Source organism: Dipodomys spectabilis, unplaced genomic scaffold (assembly GCF_019054845.1).
Source record: "Dipodomys spectabilis isolate Male_0828 unplaced genomic scaffold, ASM1905484v1 ptg000015l, whole genome shotgun sequence".
NCBI lineage: Eukaryota > Metazoa > Chordata > Mammalia > Rodentia > Heteromyidae > Dipodomys > Dipodomys spectabilis.
Window position 1 is genome coordinate 11,221,400 of NW_024870692.1, and position 12,108 is coordinate 11,233,507.

The window sequence follows — 12,108 nt, forward strand, 5'->3', positions numbered from 1 at the left end:
AATCCTCAGATTTCAGCCTCCTGAGTAGCAAAGATTACAGGCATGAGCCACCAGTGCCCAGCTCCATTTTTCTTTTACTGTTTTTTTTAAACCATGGAAGTTTCACTGTGATATTTACAGGTATTTTCATTGTGATATTTCATAGTTGTGCACAGTGTGCTTTGAACAAGTTTACTCCATTATATTATTATATTTCTTTAAACCCTCTTTCTCCTTCCCCTCATTTTCAAATGGTGTTTGATAGGTGCCAAGATACTATCTTCATAGAAAGGGACAGACACACACACACAGACAAGAAAGTTAGAGAAACAGAAAAGGATGGTGATAGACAGAGGTTCATCACAGTCTTTTCTCCTGTTAATCTCTTCTCTAGTTAGTCTTCCATTTCTTATTAGGGTTGTTTTTTTTTTTTAATTCGGGAGGGAAATTGTGTGTGTACCAGTCCTGGGGCTTGAATTCAGGACTTAGGCACTGTCTCTGAGCTTCTTTTTGCTCAAAGCTAGTGCTCTACAACTTGGACCATAGGTCCACTTTTAGCTTTTTCTGAGCAGTTAATTGGAGGTAAGAGTCTCACAGACTTTCCTGCTAGAACTGGCTTCAAACCTTGTTCCTCAGACCTCAGCTTCCTCAACATTACAGGCATGAGCCACCAACACTGTGTAGTACTTTTTTTTTTGGGGGGGGGGGGGCCCGGTCGTGGGGCCTGAACTCTGGGCCTGGGCGCTGTCCCTCAACTCTTCAGCTCAAGGCTAGTGCTCTACCACTTGAGCCACAGCACCACTTCCGGCTTTTTTCTTTTTGCTTATGTGGTGCTGAGGAATCGGACCCAGGGCCTCAGGCATGCAAGGCAAGCGCTCTGCCACTGAGCCACCTTCCCAGCCCCACTCTGTAGTACTTTTTTAACAACACTTTTGCCTCTCCGAACTTTAATACTATTAGAGGCCTGCAAGGAAAGTTCAAAAGTAGATTTAAAAGCAAGTAAACAACATAAACAATTTCAAATTATTTCAGCAGACAAGCTGAAGACAGGTCAACTCTTAGATCTCCTTTGACCAAAATTACATGGTGACCATCATCCCATTAAGGCAACATGGCCTCTTTTACTTTGTGATCATGCCTAATTTTGAAATGTGTGTTTACTCTGACTACTACGGCAAGGAGAACTTAATTTCAGAAAACAAAACCCCTTGGCAGGGGTCAGGGTGTTAACAGTAAGTTGCACAGTAATTTTCAAAGGGTAGAACTAAGACATGGAGATCTTTGCAAATCTCATTACTTGTGCTAGCCATGATTGCCAGCAGCAGCCAGGGTGCATGTCTGTCTTGCCACTGAGTAAACATTAACCCTAGCTATTTGAACTCGTTCTCATCCAAACTGTGCCAACTCAGCTTAAAAACTGCTGGCCCAAATTACAGCTCATGGGATTTTTATCAACATATGACTTGGAGAGTCACAAACATTTTAAGACTAAAATAATATAGTAATAATACCTTCTATCTCCGGTGAATAATTCTTTCTAACAACCTTGGTATAAACTAATTACCCACATAATTATCACTTTTAATGTTCATTTAGGTCTGACAATGAATCAGAATACTGTAACAATATAATGTGTGAGCAGTTTATTCTTTAATTAAGATGCTTTTCGACTGTGCATCTTAATTGCCAAACAAGGGACGCAAGCCAACTAAATTCAGTGTCTTGGTATAATCTAAAATTATCATCTCACAAACATGAATGTCTTGGCTACAGCAAGTGTCTTAGGTTGAGTTTCCCCAGAAGCAGATTCTAGAACCAGGATTTGAACACAAGTAGTTTGATCTGATTCCAGAATATTTGCCTTTTGTGTTTAGGAATACCATACACCATTTCAACTCATTCAAATGCTACCTGTCTCAGAAATATTCCCCAAATAATATTTATCTACTGGCACACACATAATCCACTCTTCTAGAACTCTGTGTGCATGTTTGTCCCCCAAGAAAAACAGTTTATTTCTCAATCAGTAGAAAGCATCCTAGGACACATAAGCTGGCATAAACTGGCACTTCTTGGTCAAGGAGCCTTGCCCACTGTACAACAGTACAGTCACCATCAGCCAGTAAACACTACACAATATCTATAGATTGTTGGTTTTGCTCTTGTTCATTTATTTTGTGTTCTGAAAGCAATGTAGACCCAGACTATTCAAAAACCAAGTGGTAAGTAATAGTGCTAGATATGTGGCCAAATAAATAACCTAGAAAGGAAATCAGCATGGAATCTGGATAGTAATAAGCTTGTGTTTTGTTTTATTGGTACTGTGGCTTGAACTCAGAGAGTTGTGCTTACTCAGCAGGTACTACCTGATCCATGCTTTCAGTACTCTTTGCTTTAGTTAATTTTCAGGTAAGGTCCTGCTACCTCACCCCACCCCCAATTCTCCTATGCCTGCCTCCTATTTATGGCCCTCATGTAGCTGGGGTGATAGCACAAGCCACTACGACCAGCTTATTGATTTACAAGGGGTCATGCTAGCTTTTTGCCTCAAAAAAAACCATGCTAGCTGGTTGCCTCAAACTGTAATTCTTAGTGAAATATACCTTCTTAGTAGCTTTTAAGTGTGAACCACTCATTGTATCAGGCCCAAGTGTCTCTCTCTTGAAGTGTTAGGAAGGAATTGGTGGAGGACACTGAGGTCAAGGACCAGCAGGCCCACAAGACTGGCAGGAAGCCCTGTGACATTCTAGATCTCATCATGCCCAGAGTCCTGGAAGACTGAGGAACAAGTACATGCATAGATGCTGGGAAGAGCTATGGTCAGGATCAGGGCCTGGTTTCAGGTACCAGACAAACAGAGCCATTCACAAGACTGCCTTTATGCATAAGGTGTTCACTTACCATGTCACCTACATCAAATAAAAATAAGCCAAGGCTTGTTACAGGCTCTCGCCCGTAATCCTAGCAACTCAGAAGGCTGAGATTGCCAGCCCCAGCAGACATATCATGAGATTCTTATGCTCAATTAACCAGCAAATAAGCCAGAAGAGGAGCTATGGCTCAAGTGGTAGAGTGCCAGACTTGAATGAAAAGGCCTGGGTTCAAGCCCCAGTACTAACACACACACACACACACACACACACACACACACACACACAGAGTGAGACAAGACTTTTTTCATCTACTCCTCCCTTTACACACCCCAAGGGTTTTGGTTCACATCCCCCATTCTCTTGTTGTTCCCCATTACTGTGGATAATTCAATTTCCTGCCTTGACATTTATATGCTTTTCTGCCATCCTAACTAATCCATTCTTTATTCACAATCTTTTTTTTTTTTTTTTTTTTGGTCGGTCATGGAGCTTGAGCGCTGTCCCTATGCTCTTCAGCTCAAGGCGACCGCTCTACCGCTTGAGCCACAGCGCTACTTCCAGTTTTCTAGTGGTTTATTGGAGATAAGAATCTCACATTCTTTCTTGCCCGGGCTGGCTTTGAACCACGATCCTCAGATCTCAGCCTACTGAATAGCCAGGATTATAGGCGTGAGCCACTGACACCTGGCACTATGTTTTCTTATGAGCACCTCTGCCCTTCTATCCTAATTTTACTAATCCTTAAAGATCTTGCTTAAATCTACACTTGTGTGAAATGTTCATGATTTTTTTCTTGGCAAATGATAATAGCTCTGATCTTCCCATTTGGCCTTAATCACACAGACTTCTGGTGCTCTGGTATGGAAATGGCACCAACCTGTGTCTCTTAAGACAGGCTGTACCTGTCTTCTTTCTGTAAGTATATTGTAGTATTTTTGAGGTTGCTTGCATTTCCTAACACCTTAAGAGCTCTTCATGAGAAAGATAGATTGGGTGAGAGACAAGGTATTTGTAATTTTTTATAAAAATAGGTGCTAGACTAACAAGATTTCCTTTTTAAAAAATGTAAAGACAGAATTTTGATGGAACTACTTTCCTTGTTGACTTTAATTTTTGACTTTACTATTTATAATGCTGTTTACCCTGACACCTGAGTGTCTCTTACTGGCCACTTAATTATTCTCCAAAGCAAGACTTCTGGAGTCACTTAGTGGAGAAGGTCATTAAATTGTTGTATATTGAATTTTTTAATGAAATAAAAGAACCGTATAAGATTCCCAGTGCTAAGCTAATGCCTCTGTTGTTAATGAACTGGATGTTGTCCTACTGGGTGATGAGGTCCCTGGGGAAAATTGTGTGCTTTCCAACATCCCCACGATCCAGTTCTCATCTGGGTCTCTGGCACATACTGGGTACTTTCCATTTGGCAGGAGATAACAGAGAGTTTCACTAAAGGCTCAGAAGGGAGGAAATACTACATCATTTTTATAATAGATTAAATGTATCATGATTTACATGTGTCTTTCTCTTTTTCTTTCCTCCTTCCTCCTCTTTTTGCTTCTTTCTGCTAGTACTGGGGTTTGAACTCATGGGCTTGAGCTCTTTCTTAACCTTTTCACTTGAGGCTGGTGCTCTACCACTTGAGCCACACCTCTAGTTCTGACCATTTTGCTAGTTAACTGAAGATAAGAATCTCTTCAATTTGTCTGAATCTGAAAAGCCTCAGATCTCAGCCTCCTGAGTAGCTAGGATTACAGATGTGAGCCACCAGCTCTCAGCTAATGTTTTGCTTTAAAATGGACAAGCACAACCATGAATGATTGTACAGTAATTATGTGCTATTTACCAACAGGTATCTTTCCTCTCGTGACTAAGCCCATGCATGTAATGGATTTGCAGCACCTATCCATGTCATGGTGACTGCTGCCATGCTGGTTTGCAGAGCTCATGTTTTCCTTTTCTCTGTACTGTGGAGTGCTGGTGCTGAGCTGACTACATCATGTATGTTGTCTCAATTTGTGCTCCACTGAAGTTTATCTAAGAACCCCCAAGGCTGGCCCTTCCCAGGTGGCAGGCGATGATTGGGACCTCAGATAGTGAGCAAAAACATTATACAAAGTAGCATCTAAAACTCTGGCATCACTGTGTAAGCATTAAAAGAGAACCACAGCTTCAGTGCCTCACGCCTATCATCCTCGCTACTCAGGAGGCTGAGGTCAGTTTGTAGCCAAGGCCAACCCTGGGGAAAAGTTTGTGATACCCCTTCTCAACTAACAAAAATCTGGGTGTGGCGGTGCACTCCCGACACCCCAGCTACAGAAACTCAAATAGGAGGACAAGAGTTCTGGGCATGAAAGCAAAATTGCTGGTGACATAGCTCAAGATGTAGGGGGGCTGCCTAGGAAGTATGGCCCTCAGTTCAAGAAGGAACGGAGGAAGGGAGGGAGGGAGGGAGGGAGGGAGGGAGGGAGGGAGGGAAAGACAGGAGGAAAACCTCTGGCAGTCCAGATGTCAATGGGAAACATTTAAACTAGATTGGACAGTGGTCCGGTTGATCAGTTGTGTGAAAGTTTTAGGAGAAAGAATTTGTAAGGCTTGGTAAACAATGAGACCAGAGATCCATTGGCCTCAACAAGTAGCTAAGGCAAACATTTATTATCAAAACTCATAAATGAAATAACAAAATCAAGATGAAAAACTGGTTTAAGAACAAGTGGAAAAATCAAGAAAAGCTGGTCAAAATTGTGACCCAAAAGCAGCACTGATAGGAATTAATGTGGAGAGTAGCATATACTCATCTAGAAAAAGACCACTAGCATTTGGGGAGTTTTTGTTCATTTTGGGTGTTTTTTTTCTTTTCCTTTGCCTCCTTTGATTTTTGTTTTTTGTTTGTGTCTTAAGGCAGGGCTTTAGCCGGGAGTCATTGGCTTAGGCCTGTAATCCGAACTACTCAGGAGGCTGAGATCTGAGAATCATGGTTTAAAAGCAGCCCAGGCAAAAAAAAAAAAAAAAAAACAGCCCAGGCAGGAAACTCCACTCAATTGATGGAGCACCTACCTTGAGAAAAAGAAGCTTAAGGACAGTACCCAGGCCCAGAGTTCAAGCCCAGGACCCACCAAAAAAAGGAGGGGTCTCCCTATGATGCCCAAGCTGGTCTAAAACTCCTCACTTCTAAATAAGTTTGTTTCTAATTATAAGGTGATTTAAGGGTAGTGCAAACAAATCTGGCACCAAAACCAAAAATAACAACCACTCGGAATTCTCCTACCCAGAGATGACCAGTCTTAAGTGTGCCATCCTTGTTTAGCCTTTGATTTCTTCTGTCAAGAATAACCACAAGAAATTTCCCATCTTGCAAGATGGCGAGTGAAAAGGCTGAGAATCAGGACACTAAGGAGAAGAAACCTGAAGCCAAGAAGGCTTATGCCAATGGCAAGGTGAAGAAGGCTACCCCTAAGGCTAAAAAGCCCAAGAAAGGGAGGCCCCACTGCAGCCAAAGCCGGTCCTGGTCCGAGGAACTGGCAAGATACTCCCGGTCTGTGATGTGCTCCAGAAAAGCCATGTATACAGAGGAAGTACTCGGCTGCTAAGTCCAAGGTTGAAAAGAAAAAACAAGGAGAAGGGTCTCGCGATTGTCACAAAACCAGTTGGTGGTAACAAGAACAGAAGTACCCGGGTGGTTAAGCTTCGGGAAATGCCCAGATACTACCACGGAGGATGTGCCTGGCAGCTGCTGAGCCATGGCAAGAAGCCCTTCAGAGAGCACGGGCGAAGGCTGCTGCCCAGCATGGCTCCAGGGACCGTCCTCCTCACCCGCTGCGCCCCACAGAGGCAAGGGAGTGGTTGTCCTGAGGCAGCTGGGCAGGGGCTTACTACTTGTGACTGGGCCTCGGTCCCTCTATCGTGTTCCTCTGTGCAGAACACACCAGAAGTTTGTTATTGACACCTCCACAGAAATCGATATCAGCAAGGTGAAAATCCCCAAACACCTCACCAATGATTACTTCAAGAAGCAGCAGCTGCAGAAGCCCAGACACCAGGAGGAGGAGATCTTGGACACACAGAAAAGAGAAATACAAGGTTACAGAGCAGCGCAAGGCTGATCAGAGAGCTGTGGACTCACAAATTCAAAGCTATTCCTCAGCTCCGAGGCTACATGAGATCTCTTTTTGCTCTAACAGACGGAATTTATCCTCACAAAATAGTGTTCTAAACTTACTGAGAGCCTAATTAAATCATTTATAAGTTGTTTTTTTTTTAAACAAAAGAATGAACACAAGAACTGAGTACCAGTGCTTATAAGATTACAACCTACAATCCTAGTTATTGATTCGGCTTAAATCTGAAGATCACTGATTGAAGCCAGTCCAGGCAGGGAAGTTTGTGATACTCTTATCTCCAGTTAACCAGTAAAAAATCAGAAGTGGAATTGTAGCTCAAAGGTAAAGCACCAGTCTTGAGCAAAAAGAGACAGGGCCCAGGTCCTGAGTTCAAGCTCCCATACCATCACAAAACACACACACACACACACACACACACACACACACACACACGTGCATGTGCAGATACACACAAGAAATGGAAAGGTAAAGTGAGAGAAGAGCTAAAATTATTCTCCTTGACATATAGTAACAGAATTATTCTTTGCAACAATGTGATGAGATGGGAAATACAAATTATTACCATAAAGAAACTGGAGCTCAGAAGAGCTCAAGAAACCTGTCCCCAAATAACAGCTAGTAAATGACAGAGAAAGGCTCTGAACCCAAGCCAGCCCCAACCTCATGGTCTTAACCATCGTGAACATTCCTTTTATATGATGTGCTTCTATAACATATATCAAAGTAAAAAGGTAGTAACAGAACCTGTACACATACATTCTTTCTTCAACAAAGTCTTCAAAATATGTAGCTTCACAGGAACAAAAAATTCTTAGGAGCTCAAAACCAATGGCTCAGATTACACCTATATCCTAGCTATTCAGGAAGCTGAGATCGGATGATTGCAGTTCAAAACTAGGCAGGCAAGAAAGTCCATAAGACTCTTATCTCCAATATTAAGCACACAAAAAAAGCTGGAAGTGGAGCTGTGGCTCAAAGGGTAGAGCACTAACATTGAGCAAAAAAGCTCAAGGACAGTGTCCAGCTGCTAAATTCAAGCCCCAGGGTCAACACACACACACACACACACACACACACACACACACACACACACACACACACACCCTCAGTAAAAGTCCATAAAAGGGGCACCATCTGGTATCTCCTCATTAAAGTAATTGTTTATCAAATCACTGCTCTCCCTTCTGTCTTGTAGGGACTGAATTTCTCAGTTTGTTAAGTCCAGTAATTAGGACTGACTAGCTAGTGCTGCAGTACAAGCAGCCTGAGGTATCTCAGGACTTAAAACCACAAAGGTGTTCCTTCCTACCAAACCTAAAGCCTCATACAAACTAGGCATGTACTCTGCCATTGAAGCTCCCAACTACCCCCCCCCACCCGCCCCCTCTTCTTCCCTATGACTTCCAACTCCAGAACACACATTGATTGCCTCAGAAAGCTGCTGAGGGCATGGCAGAGCAGCTCATATCATGCCAGTCAGAAAGCAGAGAGAGGGAGAGTGCCTGCATTTATGGCCCTTCTCCTCTCTCCCTCTTCTCTCTCTTATTCTATCTAGGTTCCCAGCCTTTGTGATGGCACCATCCATATTCAGGTCAGGTCTTCCCCATTTAATCTCTCCTGGAAATCCCTCACTGAAACACCCAGAGATGCAGTTTATTAATCTCTTAGATGCTTCTTCTCTTCTTTCTTCTTCTGTGCCTGTCTTGGGGCTTGAACTCAGGGCCTGGGCACTGTCCCTAAGATTTTGTACTCAATGGTAGTGCTCTACCACTTGAGCCACAGCTCTACTTTCAGCTTTTTTGCTGCTTAATTGGAGATGAGAGTCAACAGACTTTCCTTCTGTGGTTGGCTTTAAATTGTGATCCTCAAATCTCTGCCTCCTGAGTAGCTAGTATTCTAGGCAGGAGCCACCCTATGCTTGGTCCTCCTAGGTGCTTCTTAATCCAATCAAGCTGGCAGTGAAGATTAACTACCACTAAGGGAGATCCCCTAATCGCCTCTGCTGTCACTTTATTAGTTTAAAACTCACATCCTGAGTCCCTGGAGTCCTCAGGTCCAAATCACACCTTGACTAAGATTCTATTATCATCAACATCCCTTTAAGGCACAAATTCAAAGATAGGTAACTTACATTTGTAAAGCTGCAACACAAATGAACATTTCAGTCCTCCTTTATATACGGCAAATGCTGCCAGAAAAATATTAGTCCAAAGTAACTCTAGCTAGCAAAAAAACAAAGTGTTCATTATTATTATTTCCTCAATAGTTATTGACAAAAATACCAGAAAAGGATACATGTCACTATTTTGAGATTTACTGCTTGTATTCAAATCAACTATGAATTTCATGAAAATGGAAAAGGATGTTAAAATATTTTGCCACAAAATACATTACCATTACTTTATACATTCCTTCATTTCTTTACCAACATTTGATGATTTCAAGTTCTACATTCTCTGGCAGATTTTATTTTAATTACTTGTCTGCAAGAAGCTTTCATTTGCAAGCAACAAAATAAATCCACATAGTGGTATCTGATGAATATATTTACATGCATCTTCCACTGTTTTTCCTCTAGCTTAACTAACACAAAATCTGTCGTCCAAAAAAAACTGACAAAATCAGTAGTCATTCATCCAGAGTGACAAGAAGACCCTTAAAGAGCTCATGGTACCACCCCTTTATCTGAGTTCAGGCAACATGCCCCAGATCCACACTGACAAAAATGTCAGAGCAGGCTGAGCACTGGTAGCTCATGCCTGTAATCCTAGGTACTCTAAAGGCTGAGATCTGAAGACTGTGGTTCAAAGCCAGCCCAGGCAGGAAAGTTCACGAGCTTCTTATCTCCAATTAACTACCAAAAGCTAGAAGTGGAGCTGTGGCTCAAGTGATAGAACACTAGCCTTGAGTAAAAAATGCTCATGGACCGGACCTAAGCTATGAGTTCAAGTCCCAGCAGAGACTCAAACTTCATCTGCCTTATCCAAACCCAGAATACTTTCTACCACCCAAGTTGCCTTAAGGTTTGTTACTCTGGGCCATTCACTTGGTTCCCCTGGTCTTGTTTCTTTAGATAGAAAGTGAGGGGGTTCAACAAAGATAAGGAAGTAAGGATTGATTGGAATTCATGTAAGGACTGATTGCATTCATGCATGGAAATGTTACAATGAAAGTCTCCCTTTTATAACTAATGTATGCTAAGAAAGAAAGAGATATGGGGGAAGGATTGGGGAAGGGAGGAACACATCCATAGAGCAAGACTTCCCAAGTGGGTTTCAAGAAACACTATTCTCTGAAATGGTGGTGCAATTAAAAGATTCATGGTCATATAAAATTAAGAAAAGTAAGTATCTTACTCTTTCCCTGGAGGTTAATGAGTATTTGCACAGGTGCTATGGCTTCAATGTAGCTTGTTCTCCAAGGCTGGTGTTGGGAGCAGGACACTCAGTGTGGCAATGTTGACAAGTGCTCTGACTGACCTTTAAAAAGTGAACTTAGCTGTATATGGTGGCTGCCTGCCATCCCAGCACTCAGGAAGCTGGGACAGAAAGAGCATGAGTTCCAGGCAGCCTGGGCTGCATAATGAGACTCTGAGACAGACTCTCGGATTGCTGGGTCACTGGGCGCTCCCATGGAAAGGATTGTTAGAACTCTGCAGACCCCAATCTCAGTCTGGCTTTCTTTCTTACCATAGTGTGACCCTTCTCATACATGTTCCCACCACATGCCATGCGCCTCAAAGTGACACAGCCAAGGGGGCCCTTGAGAGCTAGAGAGATACTGTTTAGACTTTCAGCCTCCACAGTTACCTAAACAAACCTCTTTTCTTTACAAGTTGGTCTTGGACATGTTGAAATAGCAATGGAAAACACACTAACACCAAGGGCTAAAGTAAAATGATGATGAATTCTGTGTGTTCAAAACTTACTTGATCATAGGAATGTTTGCATGTATGCCTCAAATGGTTCCTCTGCTCTCTATGACTACTCTCCTTCCTCCCATCTCTCTAATTCCAGGAAGACTAAGCTTCTTCCTGCTGAGCTTAGACATGTCCATTACCCTCCTGACCCTACCACTGCTCCTCTGCTCTAATTGCTCTTTTCTGCCTTCCCTACAAAGTGTTCTACTCTTGCATTCTTTTTCTTCACAACCTTCATCCCTACTGAGTACCACACAATGTATGTCTATCTCTTCCTTTGAAATAGAAGCCGATAAAGGCAAAAAAAAAAAAAAACCCTCTGGCTTGCTCTAAAATGCAACCTAAGCCAGCAGGAGTGCACTAAACAGTTGGTGAACAAATGAAGCCTGTGAAATCAGTTTCCTGTAGAACACTCATAGAGAGCTTAACTACCCTATGGCACCAGTGTCATTTGGACACTTGGTAGAAAGGAACTTCTCAAGCTCCATCCTGCTCCTACTGACCTGACCCACCAGGGTGAACCCAGCAATCTGGATTCTCTGGATGAGTCTGATGATCACTTGTGTTCTAGAATTACTGATCTAGATCAGTACAAAAAGTAACCAGTACAAAAAAATTCTAAAATTCTATTATTCATGAGCAATTCTCTTACGGTACCCTACGCATTTGACAAGGGAATGTATTCGTTTCTCAAGTTTTCTTAGAGTTTTAAGATTATCATATGTGGCAACATACTTCTTTTCCTTCTAATAGAAATAAAGCTCTAATTAACACACAATGTCCCACTGAGAATTAATCAGCTTAACAGCTACCTCAACACACTTGAGGGCCATTTTACCATCTGCTATACTAAGAAGAATCAGTTACCCTGGAACAATTAAAGCTGGCTAATAAAGGTTATAGGCCTTGAAATAAAAAGGAAAGAACATTCACACACACAAGCGTGCCCCCATGTATGCGTGTGTATACAATTTTCTCATCATGAATTATGAGTATGTATAAGCACTTGATTATAACATGGAAAATCCAATTTATTTTAATAGTGAGAAATACCCTGGAGGAAACTGTATAAGCACACATTTTTATCTATTTTCACTTGTTTGCTTAGAAGAAACAATAAGAAATTGTTAAATCAAAGTCTTATTGGAAGATGCCAAATAAAATACACTGTATAAGTCACAATGACTTCTAGGGCCCTCAATGACCAGACCCAAGC

General features: G+C 42.1%; 1 protein-coding gene and 1 pseudogene across 3 annotated transcripts in view; one reads left to right on the forward strand and one right to left on the reverse strand.

Annotated features, from left to right (window-relative positions):
* Slco5a1 (solute carrier organic anion transporter family member 5A1) overlaps positions 1-12,108 on the reverse strand; it is a 119,482-nt gene that overhangs the window by 86,186 nt on the left and 21,188 nt on the right. The window lies entirely within an intron of this gene.
* LOC122095942 lies at positions 6,202-7,065 on the forward strand (annotated as a pseudogene).